We start from the raw sequence: 24,508 nt of genomic DNA on the forward strand, positions 1-24,508 counted from the left end.
TCTACATCAATGATATTTTCAGGTTTCTCATTAAGAGTTTTGTCAATTTCTTCGATTCATTTCAGACTTAGTTTTATCGTTTGTTTCAATGGACAATTTCTCAGCGATTGATTGAATTTTTTTCATCTTTAAATAGATTGAGATCTTTTTTAATTTCCTTAAAAATTTTTCTTTAGTTCACGCAATTTTTCTATATTGTACATCTTTTCATGATCGACAATTTGATTTTTCTTTAGCCCAATTCCTCAAATAATTTAGTTCTTTCTCATAAAGTTCTTTGTTTTTCAAATGATTTTTCGACTTATAATGTCGGTGGTAAAATGATGTTCGAAAACATCTTTTTGCAGTATGGGCACTCTATCTTTTTCCGCTCCATTTAAATAGGGAAAAATTTGAATGTGCCAAGTTTTACTATTTAGTAAAATATCTTTTTATTAAGCTGAAAAATAGCAATAATTCAGTAGATTTCTAAGGATTTTTATCAAAATTTGATAAAAATCAGCACAATTTATGGTTTTAAACAGCCTTTGAATTCTTCTATTTAAAGAAGAAAAATTTGTTTAACTAACACTTTGAAAAGTGGAGAATTTTACTAGAATTTTACACAAATCAGCACAAATTGTGTAGTAAAAACCAGCTGTAGATTCTTCTATTTATTATAGAAAAATCTGTAAACTAAGACTTAAAATTATTGAAAAAATAGTATAATTATAGGACAAAAATAGTACTATATTGGTTTGTAGGGGGCAATTTAAATTTCTTTATACTATTTTTTTCAATATTTTTTTCTTATGTAAATGGAGCTACTAAAGGAATTAAATGAGGTTGGTGATTTAAAGTTCAAAGAATATAAGAAATTGATTGATTTAGAAGAAAATAAGAAGTATAAAATTGTGACATTGGATAAAATGAAAGATAAATTCGGGCTTACAATAATTGCCGAGTTGAAGATTATAAAGTACACTTACCGAACAGATTGTTGACTGTTTTGGATGAAAAAAAAGATTAAAGAATTGAATAAAAATGATAAATTACACTTGATTGTTACTGTAAAGAAGACTATTAAAGATAAAGACTGTGTTACAATTAACTTCGTGGAATAAGATTTCGAAGATTTCTGGATTTTTTTCATTAAAAATAGCTTAAGAAATTAGAAGCCTACAATGAACAGTAAAAACAGCTAAAGATTCGGTTATTTTCCATTCGTGGTTTCTTAGATTTGTTTATGGTTCAATGGACAGTATTTTACATTGATTTTCTGACTGTCCCAAAAGTGCGCTAGAACCCTTACATTCATATCTACTTGTGTGTGTGTGTGTGTATGTGTGTGTTTATATATATATATATATATATATATATATATATATATAGGCTATATAGTATTCCAGGAAGAGGTTTAAACGTTAGATTTTATATTACTTGGTAATTTTCGTACCGAACATTTTCAAACTCCACACAAGTAATAAAGTAGTTTTTTTATTATATTCTGTGAAAATTATAGCTCCCTTAAAATTGTAGACACAATATGGTGACATATTGAAAATATTATACAGTTTTGCTTCGTATAAAAATTAATTTCTTGAATTACCTGATTTGGTTACTGTGTTGCAGTTTTAAAGAACGGCTATTTCATAACGCTCATTGTTGAAAACACTGGTTAATTGAAGAATACTGCTTGTGCTGTAAAACATACCCTAACCTTCTCCATTACAGTTTTACTGATATTGAAGTTCGAGAAACGGCCTTTAGTGTTGAACAAAAAGTTAAGTGTTGTGCGTGGGATATTTATTGCTTTTGGCAACATTACATAAGTAACTAGACGATTTCAGGTTACCTACCCAGGAGTTGAACCACCTAGGAATCCAACAATAAGTAAGTGGAAAAATCTTTTGTTAGAAATTGGAAGTGTAGTAAAATAGTACTCTACATGATCAAATGAGGAAAGAGTAGTACGCCCCGCTCACCAGGTAAACCGAAATCACTAAGGAAGGGTGAAATTGAAACTGTTCCAAGTCTCAGTACGGAGAATAATTAAGAAAAACAAAATTAAATTTTTGAGAATTAACCTAGTCCATAATCTTCTTGAAAATGATCCAGAGAGGAGAGTGGAATATTTTCTTGTATCATTGAGTTTTTTTAGCTTGATCCTAATTGACATACTCCAATTGTTTTTCCAAACTTTCCTCAATGGTGCTTTAAATAGGCATAATTATAACTATTACAATACCGGTAATCCACACACTCTTAAACACACTACTAAAATTAAAAGGAATTACTGTTTGGGCAGCTGTTTAAAGAAATTGCTTAATACTGGAGGTTTGAATACGTCAGAAATAGACTTCACTATTCGCAGAGCAACGGTAAGGCTTAGGTGTATCTAAGACTTGCAAAGGATACAGATGTTAAAAGGGGAGATACTGACTTCTACAAGGTGTTACAACATTTCACACAGTACAATGACAGAGAATAGGTATGAACAGGTTTTACGTCTAGTCTTAGTTTTATGAACAGTCTCGCCTCATTTTATGGTTCCAGAAATGGATCAGGCAATCTTCCAACAAGATGGTGCAACTCCTCATTTCGCAAATCATGTCATAATGTCAAGCGATTACTAAATGACAACCTCCATGGCCATTGGATTGGCCGTGGAAGTGATTTTTAAGATTGACCACCCCGATCCCCAGATTTAACTGTGTGTAAAATTCTTTTTTCTCTAAATTTCTTTCTGAGGGGTTACGTAAAAGAACAAGTTTATACTCGTAGCTTCAATAATGATGAGGAATTAAATCAAACAATTGAAGAGGAACATCTCTGGTTACCGCAGAATTCTTTTGTAAGAGCTTGCAATCATTTGTTAAGCGCTGTTATCGGTGTGTAGCTGTAAATGGAAATTGTTAAAATAATTGTGGAATGTAATTGTATTTTTTTAAACAGGCTTTTAACTCTCAAGACAACCTAAAATAAAATTTAAAGGTCTAAGCTTTAGAATTATGCTTTTATCGCCCGACATTCATGTTACGAAGAATTTCCTATAAATATCTTTGCTGTGAACCATGTAATAAAAACACTGTTGTGGTATTTACAAAATAACCAATCAAACCTATCACTTCAGATGTATCGTCATTACAACAAAGCTACCCAATACCTGGTCAATTGGATTTCTGAAGAGTCACTCTGATGATTTGACCAGCTCATCAATATACTGGATGTAAAAATTCACGTTTTCATTTTTTGTTGACACGCATAGGTCACTCAGTACATTACATAATCATTAAATCGTCTGGGAAGAGTAACTGCTCTCTGGGATCTTCCTTATGTAATATATTCATGGTTATGTACTGACGAAGAAATTTGGCTTGAAGAGAGAACTTTCCCCTTGATTTAGCAGTCTGTGGTACTAACTCATTGCATCGAATCTTGCTTCAGTTGATTACCTGATTCTGAAAAACAAGGTTTCATAAATCCCTCATTTCTGTCATATACAGCTCCATTTTTACCATTATCCACTTCATATGAAGATTTCCACGACTATTGATCACTTTACTCCTTTTCCCTGAGTCATCTTCAAGCTTTTTCTTGTACCAAAACCTCTTCAGCTAGATCTCTTCTTTATTCTTATTGTATATCTTTGCTGATCAGGTCCTGTTTTTAATCAAACTTTTGTGAAAATCTGCTGGGTCTTCAATTTCTTGACTTCATCTTGCATTTGGAATCTTAAACAGCGACACATAATACTTTGTGCTGTACTGAAATTGGCCTTGTTGGGTGTGTTTCTTTCCAGCAGTAACACCTTGTAGAAGTCAGTCTTTTTCCTTTTGCCATCTGCATCCTTTTCTAGTATTAGACAAACCTAAGCCTTTCCGTTGCTCTGCAAATGGTGAAGTCTATTTGTGATGTATTTAAACTTCCAGTATTAAGCAATTGCTTTAACCCTCCGTGCTGAAATGTTGGTTATGTTGTCTCTGAGCACTGCCACAAGGGATCCCATAGCGACTGAAGTTCCTTTTTAATGCCTACATCGTTGTTGTTTATGTGAAATCTATAATTTGTCAATTTCAAAGAAATCCAATTAGTGATGAACTGTTATCAGAAAGCGACGTCTGCCGTAGACCTTGATCTCAAACACATCCATGTTGATTCTTTCAAAACATTTATAAGCAGTTTATGAGATCTCATTTCTATTGAACGTTGATAGGCATAAAATTTACTATAGATGTCACAACTTATTACCATACCTTCAATTTCAGATAACATATTAGCTTATTGAAGCCAATTAAAAGCTATGAAGCTTTTTTCTTGAATCTACGTCTAAATGACGACTATAAATTTTTCTCAACAACTCTTTTCTTAACATTTTGGAAATACAAATTTTTGTTTCAGAACCTCTCCCTCTTCAAGCATTAAGTCCATTCTTTGACACAGAAACACACTAAACTTGGTGTAACTCTTTCCTTATCCTGGAGCCAGCGATCTGAGGTCTGTTTGATAAAATTCTGGTTATGCTCTACTTTTGGCTGTTTCGTCAATAATCTTACTGGCACTAATTTTTTCTGTTTTGACATGGTCATAATAAACTTAGGTTGCAAGTTCTTTAATTGTACTGACCTGATCAAACTTATTAATGTGGTGGTTAATATTGTATACGTCTAACTGTTTTTCTTAATTTTATAAACAGGCCATAGACATGTTCTTTCCCAGCTTATTATTCCCCATGATGACGCTACGCTTGAGAGTCACGATCATGAACTGAAGTTTTTTTGGACATTTCATCACGAGCTTATTAAAAGTACTAACCAATGAATCGTGATCGGTTTCCACAATTAAGCCGGATCTACAACAAAAATATTGATCAAAACAATTGCAAGCATCTCTTTCTCGTTATGGACATAACTAGATCTTGGAAATGGTAAATTTTTTATGTATATGTGATGGGTCCCTTATCTTAAAGAAGTGTATAACTTAGGGCAAAATATGAAGCATCTGTTTGAATTGTCAGTGGTTTGGTCGTTATAGAATTTTAAGAGGGCTGCTGTTAACAAATCTAATTGTAAATATGTATTTAGTACGATACAAGTATACATCCCACAAATCTGAATCATTATTTTTGGCGAGAATAAATATGATTATTAGCCTTTGAGTAGGCTAACAATATTTTACAATCTTATGAATATAGATTTAAGAAAGTATTGGAGAAATACGAGTAGCCTTGTAATGGAAAACTTCACAATTATTTGAAATCTCATTCCTCGTGTATAAAATGTTGCTCCAATTAGTGATAGACCCCCAAGAATTTTTAAAGAACACCTTTTGAAGCTACTTTTAAGACACAAATATGTTATTTATTGATCAATTCCTGTTTGATAGCGAGATCGAATCTGTAAAGGTTATTCAAAGTAACGACATTTAAACTAAAGTATTACTTCGTATGCTTTTTACGAAGAACTGTGTGAGCGTTCTTGTATCACGTTTGATATAAAATTAATAATAGATCATGCTTAGAATAAGGTTACAATAGATGAATGGCATTATGACCGGAAAAAAATATATAAAATTTAAAACTATAAAAGACAGTCTAAGACGTTCTAACTTTTCACTGTAATGCCAGATCCAACACAGAAACCTGTTTCTTCGCTCGCTATAGAAACTTGAAAAAAGTAAAACGTGTTTTATTTAAGACCTGTGGTAATCATATCTGTGAAAACACTCCACACCTTAAAATAACAGGAGAAATAAATGCACCTTGGTTAAAATCGCATCGTTCTTTCGAGAGAAGTGCGCACATTTTCTGACTTTAATGCAAATTAGCTTTAATTTTGAGAAACAGTGTACTTGTTTTAGTAATACTATTCGATTTTTTGGTATCAGAATAATGTAGGTGTTCACAATTCTTTGAATAAGATAAGAGGGACATGAATTTGTAAGACCTTTAAATATAATTTCCTTCGGAATATGAGTTCTATAGCAATATTCTTCACTATGCGATTTATTGCTACATCAGAAAATAATAAGCAATGTCTACACAGAACATTTTGTAACATTTTACAGGCTGATTCAATTAATATCACACAAATTCAAAGACTAAGATGGCATTTTTCGATACTTTAAAGACCAGCAAGGCATAGCCCGGAGGCCTCAGAATAGGCCTTTATTCATTTTAGGATCAGTAAGGATGTACACGTAAAATTTCAGTATATTCGGTTGAGTAGATTATGAGTGAAAAGAAAACAAACAAACAAAGGTACCTTCGTATTTATAATATTACTAGGATTATAAAACCTTTTAACAACATCCCTTTCGATTTTTTATTAGAAAATAGTATATCTTCTGTGCCTAGAAATTTGTAAAAACCATAAGACAAAATATAAAATCATATATTCATATTATGTTTATTACGGTTCTTAGCAACCTCATCGATAGGAACCATTTGAATTTGGTTTTCAATCGATGGCTGCTCCCCTCGTTTAAAATATAAACTTATATTCCGTTGGCTCTCTCGATCTAGCGATAGTACGCATTTGTGTTAGAGAATAAAGTTAACTAAATTCCTTCTTTTTAATAATTTCTTGTCTATTCATTTTCGCAGCCCCTTAGGTTATTGATTTTTTATACCTTAAATACAGTAAATTTATTACATTAACAAAGGTAAAAATAGAGAAATATTTTAAGTTAAGTAATGCCATGCTCAACAATACGATAGAAACATGGTGAATGTAATAAATATAGAAAAGACACAGGATTGATTATATACTCGATTATCGAATAAAACATTGCTGAGTTAATAAATTCAACTGAACTAAGAGAAGTATTGTTTGTAATGTAAGGAGAATTAATGCTATAGATATTTCAGAATGATGGCCAATCTAATTGGTATTTTCCATAATTGAAGCTATAATTGGTCCAAGTATTCTATAACAGGTCTATAATAGAACCTTTTTAGAAATTGGTCTTACATTAATTATAAATGTTAATGTTTCATATTCTAGTTGAAAGAACGATTTCTCTTTGTAGGAATTGGTATTTAAGAATGAAATAGTCGTAAAATGTGAATCAAAGAACTGTCCCCGGAAATATTTCTCCTATTCATACAAATTTAATTCAATCTAATTCAAATGAAACCATATCGTGCAGTAAAATTAAAATCTATATCAGTCCCACTGGCATACTCCCCCTGCTTCTAATAATGACCGAGACAAACGACCCATAAATGGCAAAATGTCTTGGCAACGTCCGTACACACTTAGTAACTCCATAGATCATTCTTTTCATTTGAGTGCTCCAAATAATTTATAAGGTATATTTTTACATCTGGTTTTGCTTTATAGATTGAAAGTGATCAATAATTTGTTTACGAGATGATTGTAAACACATTCCATTTTATCAATAAAAACGTATCATCAAATGTGTTACGAAACGCTTACCTCGAGAAAGGATGGACTAATTTCACTAATTCTTTTTGGAAAATATTAGTTTCTAACCCGAGGAAGGTTTATGAGAAGAAATAAAAGAAGATAACAAAAGTGATCTTGTATATTTTAGAATTTTAGGAAGGCCTTGGAATTTATGTTTTATCATTAAATGCAACTGGCGATAAACAGTAGTTGAGACTTTAAGATTAAGTTCTATAAATAGGCTAAAACACCTGTTACGTATAATTTTACAATTTAATAATTGTACAGTGCATGATCAGCACCGTCATAAGATAGAAATTACAAAGTAGCTATCTAAATTTTACTCCAGATTGCACCAATGTCCAACTTCAAATATCTGATAGATCCTAAATATTATATATAGGTCTGTTATGAAACCAAACTTAATGAACAAAGCTGTAGATGTTTTCAACCATAGTACTCCAACCTAACGTGGGCTTCTTTGACATTGTGATATAGCATTTTAACAGTAGATTGAGGAAGTATAGAGAAATTAACCTCAAAAAAAAAAACAACTTTACAACGCAAAACCTTATAAACGATTATTTTAGGTACTAGATTAAAATTACATGAACTTTATATAAGAATTTCTCCTTTATACCAGATGTATTCCGGATCTTTCCGTAGAGCGTAACAGGTTTACGTATGTATGTATATTTTAGTCGTCATAAAAACAAGGAAAACTCTAATTACAATGGAAATGCTTCAAATCAAAAGTAGATTATAAGAGCCGAAAGTAGTAGCTTTTTGAATACAGTGCATTTCCTAGAGCTAAATACGTATATAGTTTAACTAAACCCTATGTCTATGCGTATAATATAGTAAATACGCATCGAGGCAATAAGGAAAACTTAGCTGTGTTGCCGTAAGTGAATTATAAGTTCGGAAGGACACACATTAACCGAAGAAGGCTTCTCAGATTAAGTACGTAGGTATTGTTTCATCGTTTCAACAACAATGCAAACTCTACGGTTGCACTAGAAATATCTTAGACCTGAATTACACAAAAGGATTTAAATAAGCTATTTTATATAGATAATTATAATCTAAAATCCATTAAGGTGTTTTCTTTACATAGAGGAAACTAAGTACCGATTTTAAAGTCTCTAGGATTATTCTACAAAGACAGACGATCAGACGGACAGACTACCCTTTAACCTTTAGATCTCAAAATTAATACTGCTTATTATTACACAAAGCGGATTTTATGTGCCAAATTTCAATTCTATAGAACTTCCATCCTGAGTTAATATACAGGTGGACGTACGGACAACGATACTATTTCAATAAGGCTCTGTCATGTGTGGATAATTAGAAATAATTTATATTAGTATTATATTATTCATTATGGATGTTGAATTTTTTACATGGCATTCTGAAGAAATATTTCATTACTTTCATTTCTTTAATTTTCTAAACACTAGTAATATTAGTCTATTATTTACGGTTTGTCAAAATTAGTTATTCTATCAAACATCAAACTTATTACAAGTTTAAAGGAAAGCCAGTTTAGAACTAGTGGCTGCTAAATTCAATATAGTGTTTGATCTTCTTGCGAACGTTTAATATTTTTTTTCATTTATGTTTTGGAGGAATATTTATTGGATATGGCAAATATTTTATCTGTCACTGTTCGGTGACGGTTGAGTTAAGTACCGGTGCTGTATTGGGTAAAGGCCGAGCCTATTATCAACCTTATTTTGTTTTACAATGCATAAACAATACTTTTGAGCTGCTTCACTGGTATATTTTTATAAGTGTAAATCAAGTATGAAGAGGACGTGCCCAATTAACTTAATGTTGGCAGATGCATTCATAACTAGCAGTTACCTGCCGCTTCGCACGCGATTTCGTATGTTTTGGAGGAATATTTATTGGATATGGCAAATATTTTATCTGTCACTGTTCGGTGACGGTTGAGTTAAGTACCGGTGCTGTATTGGGTAAAGGCCGAGCCTATTATCAACCTTATTTTGTTTTACAATGCATAAACAATACTTTTGAGCTGCTTCACTGGTATATTTTTATAAGTGTAAATCAAGTATGAAGAGGACGTGCCCAATTAACTTAATGTTGGCAGATGCATTCATAACTAGCAGTTACCTGCCGCTTCGCACGCGATTTCGTATGTTTTGGAGGAATATTTATTGGATATGGCAAATATTTTATCTGTCACTGTTCGGTGACGGTTGAGTTAAGTACCGGTGCTGTATTGGGTAAAGGCCGAGCCTATTATCAACCTTATTTTGTTTTACAATGCATAAACAATACTTTTGAGCTGCTTCACTGGTATATTTTTATAAGTGTAAATCAAGTATGAAGAGGACGTGCCCAATTAACTTAATGTTGGCAGATGCATTCATAACTAGCAGTTACCTGCCGCTTCGCACGCGATTTCGTATGTTTTGGAGGAATATTTATTGGATATGGCAAATATTTTATCTGTCACTGTTCGGTGACGGTTGAGTTAAGTACCGGTGCTGTATTGGGTAAAGGCCGAGCCTATTATCAACCTTATTTTGTTTTACAATGCATAAACAATACTTTTGAGCTGCTTCACTGGTATATTTTTATAAGTGTAAATCAAGTATGAAGAGGACGTGCCCAATTAACTTAATGTTGGCAGATGCATTCATAACTAGCAGTTACCTGCCGCTTCGCACGCGATTTCGTATGTTTTGGAGGAATATTTATTGGATATGGCAAATATTTTATCTGTCACTGTTCGGTGACGGTTGAGTTAAGTACCGGTGCTGTATTGGGTAAAGGCCGAGCCTATTATCAACCTTATTTTGTTTTACAATGCATAAACAATACTTTTGAGCTGCTTCACTGGTATATTTTTATAAGTGTAAATCAAGTATGAAGAGGACGTGCCCAATTAACTTAATGTTGGCAGATGCATTCATAACTAGCAGTTACCTGCCGCTTCGCACGCGATTTCGTATGTTTTGCAACTGTATGAGCACTTTCGGTTCAAGTGAATTATGATCCGACGCCAATTTTGAGTTAGCCTTCTTGCCATATTCCTAAAAAAAACTTATTTCGACCTGCTCTTGACTACGTCATTATGATACGATTAAAGTAGTGACAGTTCATACATTTCTTAAATAAACATTTATACCTCAGTTAGTAAGATTAAAGTTTAAATATTATATTATTGCAGTATATATTTGCAGTTGCGGTATAACGGTTAATAAATTGTAACGGTACAAACAACATTAATTTTGGCTAATCTGTCATCATTATTGATTTTTGGGTTCGTGCACATTTATAATGGCTCTGAACTGAAATAACTTTTTATATTACATTTCAATATATCTTATAATAACATCAGATTTTCTGACTTCTTGCAAGTGCTTGAAATATAGACTAAATATTAGGTTAAAATATGTAATTTTATAACAAATAATATGAATATTCAAATTACATTAACTAGTACCAGTTTTATAATGAAATATAACTGATATTTTTAGACTACAAATGTTATACAACATTAAAATGGCAGTTTTCTTTTAGAAACAAACACCTTTAAAAATTCATGCAGGGAAAAACTGTAGGACGTTACTTCAACATGTCAGGTCAGCAAATGATTCCTGAGGGATAAGTAGGAATCTCCAATAAACAAAAAGTGTTCCCGTACTTTCAAGTAGGGGTACTCAAGACACAAGAGGGTAGGGATCGAGTTGATACTTCCCAAGGGCTAAATAAAGGTAGTACCAATAAAGAAAGTTAACGTTGTTCTCACTCTAATCGATAAAATCGTTTTATAACACCCCTTTAATTGACACACTTAAATTGTTTATAGGAACGTTTATCGAATTGGTACTAAAAGCATTATTTCTAATTAAAACTAAAATGAGATTATAATCAATTATTGCAACATTACATTTCCGAAAATGCTCAATAGCAGCCAACCTTCGTTGTTACAATGGTTGTTATAGTTAAAAATTATTTGTAGTAAAATAATTGATGAATAATCCAGTTAATTAGTCTTGTAAGCCAATTAAGCGATCACCCGCACAAATATATAAGATATGGAATCAAATCTAGATGGGGAGAGGAGATTTTTATTAGTTTCCAATATATTCAGTAGTGGTCTGAAAATAAATTATCGCGATAACCCTAAACTGCCAGATTACTAATACCTTATAAAACTCACACCATTATTAATTCATTAAATCTACTTTTTTGAGCTAAATAACAACGAAATAACATGGGATATATAACATGTGATGTCCGTGGCCTAGGTACGTTCTTATTATTTAGTCTTAGACTTAAAATATACTGCTAATAAAACTAAATTATGAATAGTTTCAAAAACTGTTAATTTCCTGTTTATCTGCAGCTGTCAGAATGCATTATAAACTTAGTTTAAGAAATTATGCAATTGCATGTTTTTTCATGTGGTCTTTACAGCTAAGTGATACCACACATACCTCAATATGAAAGATCTTAAGCCACTGATACTCACTTTCAATCTGTAAAAGTTCAAGTGAGTAAAAAAGTCTTAGAGTAAGATAAAGATGAGAAGTAAAAGTGATTTATTAATGTAAACAGAGACATTTTATTTAAAAAATGAGATACCTTCCCTATTATATGAAATTATGATATACATTTTAAAGACGTTTTAAACAATAAAATTAACAAATTATAGATGTATAATAATCATATAAAATAGCAATTAATATCTTAAAAGGAAAAATCTTAAAATCCTTAGATATACGAAAAATAATGAAAGAATATATTGTTTTCTAAGTTATTTTGTAAAAATACTCACCTATATCAGTTTCAAATAAGAACATTAACAACACAACAAATCATGTTAACCATTGACCAAATGACAAAATCAAATATCTCTAAACCAGTTATTAACGGACCGTCAATGCGATGATGATACAAGCTCTGATTTAGCCACTAATTCCGCAATCAGTGGACCAGTAGTAAGTCTTTAAGGTTTCACTGTAGTTTACAGAAGAATATCTCTAAATCAGATATTAGCAGTATAATCAGAATGATGACATAATAAGCTCTGATTTAGCCACTAATTCCGCAGTCAGTGGACAGTAGTAAGTCTTTAAGGTTTCACTGTAGTTTACAGAAGAATATCGCTAAATCAGATATTAACAGTAGAATCAGAATGATGACGTAATCAGCTCTGATTTAGCCACTAATTCCGCAGTCAGTGGACAGTAGTAAGTCTTTAAGGTTTCACTGTAGTTTACAGAAGAATATCGCTAAATCAGATATTAACAGTATAATCAGAATGATGACGTAATCAGCTCTGATTTAGCCACTAATTCCGCAGTCAGTGGACAGTTGTAAGTCTTTAAGGTTTCACTGTAGTTTACAGAAGAATATCGCTAAATCAGATATTAACAGTATAATCAGAATGATGACGTAATCAGCTCTGGTTTGGCCACTAATTCGCAGTCACTGCGCCAGTAATAAGTTTCTCTATGTCATTTGTGTTTTCGCTATATTTCACGGACGAATATTGCCAAATCAGTTATTAACGTCAGGGTCAATATCATAATGAAATCAGCTCTGACTTAGCCACTAATTCTGCAATCACTGGACCTGTAATAAATTTATCTTTGAGGTTTCACTGTAGTTTACAGAAAAATATCACTAAATCAGGTTTTAACATTATCGTAAATATGATGACATAGTCAGCTCTGACTTGGTCACTAATTCAGCAGTCACTGGACCTGTAATAAATTTATCTTTGAGGTTTCACTGTAGTTTACAGAAAAATATCACTAAATCAGGTTTTAACACTATCGTAAATATGTTTTAATATATTATTATATCGTTTTAATATTATCGTAAACATAATCAGCTCTGACCTGGAACAGTAACACATTTTTCTTTGTAATTTGTGTTTTTGATGTATTTTATGGATGAATATTGCTAAATCAGTTATTAACGGCAGCGTCAATTTGATAACTAAATCAGTTTGAATTTGGCTGTTAATTTTACCGTCCCTGGAACAGTAATATGCTTCTCTATGTGAAGACATTTTCCTTATTGAAGGATATTCTTATACACCACTACAGGCCCTGATAGTTATTTGGAGTCGCATTCCTGTTATATCTGTCGGTATCAGATTCGATGTGTTCTATATGAAAATGGTTAATAGATGACATTATATAAGAAGGCCCTATATTTCCCAGTATTCAATAATTAGTATAGGGGAAAATTTGTAATTAACGTACCCTACGATCTAGGCTTTTAAACTTTATCACTACTAGACGTGTCATCGAGTAATAGAATTACGATGCGACTATTAAGGACAGGGGGAGGAATGGAGTTATCGGGAATCCTTCCTCGGATGACAATTGTATTACTGGTTTATATGTCAAAAGTGACATGCAGGGTAATGTTATATTTGGTATCTTGTTTCCGAGACAAAATCATTAACACTGCATAATCAGTTCGCTTACATAAACTTATCCTTCATGGATTTGATGCTAAAAAGAAGGGAACACAGATTGTTTAAGAACTAATCAATCGGTTATAAATTTACTTTGAATACTCTGTAATATTTATTAGATTATTAAACTACTTAACTATAAAAAAAATTATTAATTTCGTCTAATCATAAAAGTGTACTGAAATATTCACGTAATAACCTTGATACCTCAATACTATATTTCTAGTTAAACTCTTAATCGCTTATTAATTTAACGAAACAGCTGGTGCACAATTTATTAAGCACGGTCTATTTATAAATTTAAAGACAGCTATGCAAGTTTATAATCATGCAAAAGTAAAAGGCTATTTCATATTATATGAAACGACTTCTATGCAAATAAAGCCTACAGTCAGATTGAAACTTGTGTTTATGTACTTATTATTATAAAATCCAAATTATTTCGGTAGATGAACGCTTGCAAGCAAAAAGTGTGGCATCAGTTTGGTGGTTGCGACCAATCAATTCGTAGTCAGACCATTAACAGCTTCGCTAACTTCCGGCCTCCAAAACCACACTTCCGTCACCTACTTTGATGTTGCCTTTCTTACAACTTCTTGAATTAGGGTATCTGCAGCTGTTTTAGGATAATATTTTATATATATCCTAAAACATCCCGGCGAAGCAAGTACTTTTTGTGTTTTAATGTTTATTGAAAAAAAAATATATATATATATATATATATATATATATATATATATATATATATATATATATCATAAAACTAACAATATATTAAAACCGCCTACAACATTTTTGAATAATCTCCCTTGACAGACAATCTGTTACCAAAACCTCCGAGAATTATTTTTAGTAATTCCTATAATTTGAGGAACTTTCTGGTAAGACCTAAATTATTGCCTAATCAAATTCAGATGCTAATAATAAGTGTTTAGACTGTCATCCTTGCGAAGTCAAGCACAGTACTACTTGAAAATATCGAAATCCTTCTAAAACTTTTACAAGTAGCACAACTTATAAAACATATCCAATTTCAAATAACATTAACTGTTTCACAAGCGAGTTCACTTCATCGAATACTTTATTATTAACTCGATGAAGTGATTACTTAGTCTGTTCTAGTAATCAAATATATTTTCCACGGTATCAGGATTGGAGTCTACTTTTGGTATGGATCAGATGAATATCTTATATCGGTTTGGTAGTTTTTGTACTATAGGGAATATTTAGTTACATATTCAAATCCCTGACTAATGTTTCATAGTTACCTTACTACTAAAGTGATTCAAGACTAGTGTAGAGATGAAGGAGCTGAATCAAACTATGAAGAGTTACATTCAAATTCCAAGGACCATCATGAGCTCCATGCTTTAAGAGAATTTTAAAACTTAAACTCTTATACGATGAATGGAATACTCGAGAATAATGAAGTACCAACTGAATGTGTATATACTAATTTCAATCACTACTATGTACTTCTACACTATGTACTGTGTATATAGAAATCCAAAATATTAGCGTATGCAATTTTATAATTCGGCTCCTTGTTCAGATTTATGAGCACCCATTTAACCTGTTCTTTATTTCACAACTTAAAACATGGTTTTGGACAAAGGCTGGGTGAGTACGTCACGCCACGTGTTGCGTAACAGGCATCACTGAGATTGTAAGCCAAAGTTTAAGTTTGTAGATATAATTTTCCCCTATGCTACATGTTAATGTCGTAAGATTATAGTGAGTTTGAACATTATGGAAGTTGCTGCGTCATTTTGCGGGCCATGGATGTATGTTTTGCTCGGGAAAAAAACTTTTGCATTACTGGCCATCACCTCACGCTTGTTCACGCATGTTCGCTTAGTAACCACTAGGGACGGGAATATCGAGGCCATTTTGTTATCAGGGCGTTTCAACGTTTAGTTAAGTTTTTCTTTCCAGAGCTGGTAATGAGAGTTTACTGTCGCTTCTTGTTGAAGTGACTACTTGTTTTTAAGTTGTATTGATTTATGTTTTTATGGGGTAGAAGGGGTGCGTGCAGGAATGGAAAGACTGTAGCGGGACTTACTGACAGAAGTGACTAGTTCTTATAAAGGGCTTTGAAAAACATTAAAAACAGAATAAAGTATGTGGTAAAACACTGGTTTCAATAAATATACGAACTACTACTTTATTTATCAATGAATCCAACTTAAATTTTATTAATTTACTAGATCATTTAATAGCAGTATTTAAAGCTCATCGGTTTCTAAATTGAATTTAAACTTGGTTAACATTAATTTCTGTTCAAATTCACTACTTGTTTCATCCAGATGAGATATAAATAAGGATTTTAAATAAATTGATTAGATACTTACTAGCCAACAAAGCCATGTTACACCTAATGTAAAACTTCTCTCTAACACATTGTTTGTATCTTCCAAGTGATAGGATTCGTTGGTGCTCTGCCAACCATATTGATCTAAGAGAATAGCATAAACCAGGGGCACGGATGTTTAACTTTGCATAGTAGTAATGGATTCACGGAATATATATGAATAATAATTCATCCCGATTTACAGGAATTAAAATTAAGCGTAGAAACAATTTTGGGAATTCAACCATGTAATAGTAATCTCTTAATACCAGTAACTGATGTTTTTGAAAGTTATAATCCCATTACTCTGAAATATTTAACAGGATATATTAATTTCTTTTCACTCTAAATTGTACGGCTTGTTTTAATCGTATCACAACAGATTATAAGAGGAGCTTATTGTGTCATATCTGCGAGTTTACTCAAGCGTAGTATGGTGCACGTTGATATTACTACGTTTTAATTTAATGGTGTAACTGAGCCACTCAAATATGTTTGATCCGTGAAAACGTTGTTTTCTTCATCACAATACCACTGATATTCAAGCAATATCTATTTATTAAAGTATGGAATATTGGAAATTATTTCACCGCACATAATCCTAACTAATCTTATCATGTAAGTTTGTGTGACAAATTCAGCAACGTTATTAGAGTGTAATTGTTTAATCTTTCTCGATAATTATTTGATTGTTACAAGAAAAAATAAGTTTTAAATTAAAATATGCGAAAATGTGTATTTAGTCTTTACTCATTACTAGTAAAAGAAAGTATCAAGCCAACATGTTATAATTATAATATAAGTATTTTGATGGCATTGAAATATAATTAGAATCACACCATCTTCGAATTAATTTTATTTTACTGCATATTTTATTGTTTAAATTCCTATAGCATCTACTAATCTACTCTGATAAAAATTTTCAAATGCCACAAAAATTTTTTAGACAATTTTCATTTGTAGTGTAACATATTTTGGTTCATTAACGGTTTTGATGTGACCGTCTGCAATTGTACAAACTATAATTTATTTGTCAGTCATTGGTACTTTGTAAAATAAATAGCATCAATGTGCAAAAACTATTTATTTTCACTAATTATTGCAAGGTTATTTTTGGTTGTACCCACAGCATTCAACTGGATGTAGTTTTTATATCAGTTTAGATTTTCCAGTAAAAATAATATTAGAAATATTTCTTTTTTCGAAAGACAAAATGTAAAAATATAAAAGCAAAATAAAACAACACGTTAAATACAAATTTCCTTTTATTATGCAGCAGGATAAAGAAATAAGCTTTTTTTGTATTAAGATACTTTTTATTATATTAATATTTAAAGATTTCATGTTGTTTCTTAGAGTTGAGTGTCAGTAGATTTTAATAAAAATAAATAAATTATTAATGGAGAATATTATTTGTGTACATTAACTAATTAATTTAATCAACAGTTATGATGATCTATAGACAATGCTGTTTACTGTTCACGATAGGTATAATGACAACTGATATTACGAGTTAGATGTTTTTGATTCAAGCATAACTAAAAGGTAAGAAAACATTTTTAGTCTTCTTATTTAATTTAGATACCTGAGTAGTGTAAAATTCATATATATTATGTAGATTAACTATTCTAATATTAACTACTATCAGTACGCTGGAGAATATTTTTGATTAGTTATTATATGTCTAAATTCAAATATGTTTAAGCGCAATGTATAATGTAGTATACTACAGTCATAGTTTATTCGGACAGTAACAAAAATAGCCAAAACTATTACAATATCATTGAGACATTCATTTCGCTTAATGACACTTAGGCTTCTTTTGATAGAATCTTAAAATATTCTGTTTTACATATGTGCAATATCATACAAGTATTATTTGTGGTTTATTTACCAAATATCTATCATAAGCTATTAATCTAGATATGTTTTAAAACTATGTAATGTCATCTAAGAAAAATGCAGTTTTCACGTATTTGACAAATAATCAATGTTGTAATAAAACATAATCCTTCAGCCAAGCCAATAAAACTCAGGCTCTCTATTCGAGGTCATGTATTTGAAACTTGAGAAGGAACCTACTTTATTACTTGCCATCAGTAAACTTAGATTCCAACATAAATAAACGCTAAGAGCAATATATTTTATACTTACTATTTTATTTAGACACCTGGATAGTCTAAATAAATTCGCTGGCCAGCCATAACAATAAATCTGAACCGATTTCTAAAAGCCGCATGGTGGGTTTAGTTTCATAATTTACCTATGTATTTACAGCTCATACAGTCGGGACATAACGTCTAGAATAAATGAATCCTACTTCCTAATCTCAATATAACAGGGAATGCAATTTTACTGTTATTTTACGATATCATAATTTTATAAAAGTAATGTTGTATAGATCGAGTAAATCGTGAACTTTAGAAAGAAAACACAAACAACATTTTTCATCAAGTGACGTTTACAAAAGACTTCGTGAACAGGACTCACAGAGCATATATGAAGTTGTTATACTATTTTCTGCGCGTGTGTTTTTTCATCAGTATTTATGTATAAAGGACTGTTGAAATATATTCTTCTTTCAAAACATCACAAGCGTACTAAATCAAACGTTGAAGTAAAAGAATTTCTGGAATTTTACACCACTTTTATCATTCTTGAATAGTTTTTCAGTTAGTGGATTTACATCCACGGCAAATAATATTTTTAAAAGTGCACATTGCAATTAATGGAATATTTGATCACTTTGATACATTGACACCTATACTCTGTGTTATGTCTCACACATCATAAATAACTTTGAATATTATTGGACTTGTCTTAAACCAATATTTATTCTGGAATGCTTGATTAAATTTGCTTTAATTGTAAAGATTAACTCATGAATTAAGTTAAATCTAAATTATCTATATGATAGCTATAGATCTAAAAGGTTCTAGGATATCTATAGTATTATTTAAAAACATTACTACTGACCCGTTTATATTTAAATACTTAGACATTATAAGGGTTTCTGGTTGCATTTCGGCCTAATCCTATTTCTAATATCCCTGCATGCTGCGCCCCACTGGTCGGTGAAATGCCGAAAATCTCGTAAAAGTCACTTAAGTTGCAATGAATAAAATAAAAAGTGTATGGCAGCAAATAAATTGTAGCAATTGAGCAAGCGTAGTTATTGTAAGGAACTGTTTTGTTTAGTCATTATTTTACAAAATCGCAACGATGTCTTCATCAAATTAACAATTATTGAAATTTTGCTCAAAAATATATATATTCTTCAAAGCAAAGAGTATATCTGATATTATGAAACTTCTTATCAAGATGAGAAAATATTTTTTTTTTTTTTTTTAATACTTTTGGTTATACGTTTTAGCAAATATTAAAGTTGGAGTGATTGTTCAATACTGTAAAGCAGATATAAAGACTATGTTACTATCTAACATTTACTATAATTTTGAACATGTGTCTGATCTGCTTTTGTATATATCTTCCTGATCAATACAACAAAGCAAACTCAACTACGGAACCAGATTACATTAACTAAAGGTAGATGATTTATGATTGATGTAGGCTTCTCATACCAGTATGCATATATCTTTTTTATCTGAGAAACAAAGCAAACTCAACTGTGCACCAGATTACAGTAGCTAAAAGTAGATGCTTTATGATCAAAGTAGGATTCCCGGACCTGTGTGTATATAAATTCTTGATCATTGAAAAACATTGGCGTCAAATAATATATAATTCACTTGAACTAGAAGTACCCAAACGCGTGAAAATCCTGTGAAATGTTTAAGAAGTCGTGGATAACCGCTAGTATTATTATAAAGTGTATCAAGTATTAGTTGTGAAATCAAATTATACTGTCATTACATAAACTTGTAAACGAGAACTGTAACTCGTTGAAATATAATTTTTGCATATTCGACGAAGGTATTACACTCGAATTATATGTTTCACGTACGTTAAAAAGTTAACTTTGACTATGCAAATAGATTATTATAGAGTAAAAAGCCCCATATTTTTCAGCCACGACGCGTTACTATAGATTCGGGGGTTTAACCTAGATGATTTCTTATGTGGATATCACTTTTCAAGGAACCTTCACATTTTCCTAAGTTAAAGTATAAGATAGAAAATTAAATTATTTACTAACGACAGAAATGAAGTAATGAATGAAAAGCTTAATTATATAAACATGTTTTCAAAATTTAACTAAGAAAAATAACCATTCTGTTTTATTTGAACGAAACGCCCAAGTTCTCTAAAGATGTTTTGATTTAAATTACAGTTTACAACACATTCTAGTGCGGTAAGATATCTATTATTCGAATGAAATGTTCGAAATGCAGGTTCTTCATGTGTGGGTTAAAAAATAATGTAATCTAACGACGCATCAAGCAATTATACAATTTACAAATACATGTTTATGTACAATGATAAAGTGACATTCAGCTGTTATACGTCTTGAAACAAACATTTATTTTCAATGAGATGCTATACAACCACTCTTTTTTAAAAACCAACGTGGAAACTGAATATTATACTCAGCTTGAGAGTTTATTTGGGACAGATAAAGAAGAGAAAATATTCTCTGGGGGCAGGTCATCTCCTATCATAATCTTCCCCGGTCATCTCTTGACTTGTTAATGTAACTTTTTCATCGTATAATCTTTATTTTTATACTCCAGTTTTACCAATTAAACTGTGTACAGTATACAACCGCATGTGTAACTGACTGACTCACTCACTCACGTATACTAATTCTAACCTACTTCCAGATGAGTTAGAGACTTGAAATTTGGTACACAGATAGCTTTCCACGTGTAACCACCAGGAAAATCCCGAAAAGTGAGAATTTTTCATTTTCAACCCCTCAAAAAAATTCCCAAAAAATCGCGCATTCTTCACCCCTGCAGGCATTTTTTGTAAGCCCGATAGCGGGCGAACCGTTGGAGCTAGCTCGGATCTGACGGAAAATTCATAGTCAGGAATGAAGTGAACTACAAAAAAGGTCTAATGACTTTTTGCTCTATCTTCCATGGTTAAGCGACAAAACGCTCGAACATTTGATATTCCAGAGATTTTTTTCGATAAAAATAATGTTTCAAGCCCGATAGCGGCCGAACCGTTGGTCGTAGCTCAAATCTGATTGACCCGTCAAATTAGCAAATTGCGCGATCTACAGAAAAGGTCCAGTAATCTTTTGCCCTATCTCGATTGGTTTGGCCGAAAAACGTGATTATGTACAATTTTGTTGTAACTTTTACGCGAAACTTTTGTTTTTGGGGTCGATAGCGGCGAAACCATTGGTCGGAGGTCAAAATAAGACTAACGTTTTATTTAGGAAATAAGATGACCTACAAAAAAGGTCCAGTGACTTTTTACTATATTTCCCTTAGTTTGACCGCAAAACGCGATTAAGTGAAAATATTGGACATTTTCGCCTAAAAATTTACATTCCGGGCTTGATAGCGGCTAAACGGTTGGTCGTAACTCAAAACAAATTTTAAACGGGATTTAGGAAATCACGTGATCTACAGAAAAGGTTCAGTGACTTCGGGAGTTGGCTGAGCGTTAGCTAAGCGTCAATAGTAGATAGGGACAGAGGAATATTTATTATGTTCACAGACACAATACCCTCTAAAAAAGGCCCAAGTGTGTCATTAACCCCCGGTAATATTAACCCCCCCCCCGGGGATTTCCTGGTATGACCTGATAACCTCCTGTACATTCAACCCCCTGATGTGTTAACCCCCCTGGTAACATTAAACCCCCCCAGGGAATTTCCTGCCATGACCTCATGTCCGAATTTTACCAGTCACCAAATCTCTTAACCCCCCCCCCCTGGGAAGATCCTGGTATGACCAGATAACCCCCTGGAGACTTATCCCCCGGTAACGTTAACCCCCCCTGGGAATTTGTTCATATGACCAGACAATATCCTGACGAAATTAAACCCCCTCTTGTCTTAACCTCCTTAACATTAATCACCCACCCAGGGAATTTCTCGCCTTGACTAGATAGTCTCCTGGTGATATTAAACCCCCTGTTCGACTTAAAATACTGCCTTGAGGTCGGTTTTTATTATGTTTATACTAAACAATTCAAGATAGCTGACCCGTGCAGACTTTTCTCCCGAGCTCATTTCTGGCTAAACCATAGGTCGTAGATCAGATCTGAGGGCACAATCGAAAGACAAAATTAAATTTCCAACAAGAAAGGTCCAGTCACTTTTTGTCGTATCTCTAACGGTTTAACCGCAAAATGCCCTCAAAGTCAAAAGTTTTTACGAATCCGGAAAAAAATCTATGAAAAAGGTCAATTTTTAAATCCCTTGTCATTTACTTAATGTCCGGACTTAACCAGTCACCGAATTCCGCTTATCCCCGAATTTGCAAGCGTTTACTTTGGGGGCCTGGGGGCGTAGCCCCCAGCGAGCCGAAGGCGAGTACATATATATATATATATATATATATATATATATATATAAATTATTTGTTGTACACAACTTATTTTTGAGTAGTTCTTTGGTGTAGCGTTTTTATCTTTTAATTAAAACTTAAATTAAATGAAAATTTTGTGATCGAAATATTGGGATTTAATTTTAGATTAGATTGTGAAACGTCAGGGTAAAAACGAACATGTAATCCTTTGGCAAGTTAGTACTGGTAGTTTTAAATTGTTAGGAAGGCAGGTTGACTGCCTTGAATTGATTAGAACTTGTCTTGTTGCGACTATTGTTCTCCTTGTTTGATACAGATGGACCAATGAGAGAACACCGCGGATGTCCTGCAAAGTTGATTGGAAAGGGAAGTATTTAAGCGCCCGCTCATAATTTTCGCCCTTCTTTTGGTTATTTTCGTGAGTAAAGTTGATTACAGTGCGCCGTGTTTCTTAATGTTTTTTCCGCGAGGGATTTTGAGCTAAGCACCAAATTTATTGTACGTTTTATTAAAATAGTCTTCCTGATCTGATATTAAATTAATTTTGTTGTCTTTTTTATAGGAAAAAATTAAATTCATAGAAACTACAGAGCAATCTGAATAACTTATTCTCGAGGAACAATAGAGCATAATAGAATCATACAAGTTACATTTGGTTCATGCTTGAAAGAAAAGTGAATTAAAATTGAACTTTGTTAATAACTTTAATTGAAAGTTGGAAAATTAGTAATTTATTAATATTTAACTGGAACTGTTTTATTGTGAATTATTAATTGGAAATTAATTGAAAATTAATAATTGTTTGAGAGAGTTGTAATCTGAATTGCAAAGACTTGAAAGTTAAGGTTCAACTAGTGTAAAGAGAATTTTAAATTTTTATTTTTTGAATTGTGAGTGTACTTAGAAGTGAACATTTTTATTTTAGTTATTTCCAAGTGGTATTTGATTTTTATTTTAAAACTGTATTATTTTATTTTAGAAAAGAGCTCTGATTTTTAGTTTGATATATTTGATTAATATTTTTATTTCTTGCCAAAGGAACTTTTAAATTTACTAAACGGTTTGTCAATTCTTTGTGGAAAATAGAGTGATGAAAATTCTGAAACGTTGAACTTATTAATTTGACAGTTTAAAATAAATCCATTGTTTTTATTTAGAACTGTGATTTTTATTTTAGACAAACCAGATAATATTTAATAGTTAACCAATTTAGTAATAAACTGTAATGAATATTCTCTAGGAGATTACTAATCAAAAAATACTTTATATCGTCTTAGATGTCTCATTGATAATTTAAATATTAATATTCTGGAATATTAATATCTACAATCCAAGTCGTTATATTTGTAAAAGAAGAATTAAATCGTATTGAAAGACTAGTTATAAATCTATAAATCTAAGTGAATAGCCTCACATAAAACAAAATATGTTTCATTGATTAAGGTCGTTTTCGTGTCTCTAGGCTTTTACAAATCAAATATATACAAAAAGGACTTAAAGTTTCTTTAGTAAATTCATCACACTCTCTTTCAAAACGTTAGTCATTGCTTTATATCAGTGTGATATATCAATATTCGCTTCATAGAGACCACAACTTATCATTGTACAGGAACTTATGGTATTTCCGAGATGGGCCACCTTAGACTGGATGTCCAGAAGCCGCATATCACTAATCGCAATTTTCAAGATAATGGACTAAAAATGGTTGGTCGATTAGACTCAGGGGATCCCGAAGGACGGCTGCTGGAGTAGATAGGGTTCTCTTAAAGCTCTTGAAGGCTAAACATTTTTGTTTCATATTGAAACGTATTGGATAGAAATGTGTGTCCAAATGAGATTGAACACACGG

This window comes from Homalodisca vitripennis, chromosome 4 (genome assembly GCF_021130785.1).
Source record: "Homalodisca vitripennis isolate AUS2020 chromosome 4, UT_GWSS_2.1, whole genome shotgun sequence".
NCBI classification, from domain to species: domain Eukaryota; kingdom Metazoa; phylum Arthropoda; class Insecta; order Hemiptera; family Cicadellidae; genus Homalodisca; species Homalodisca vitripennis.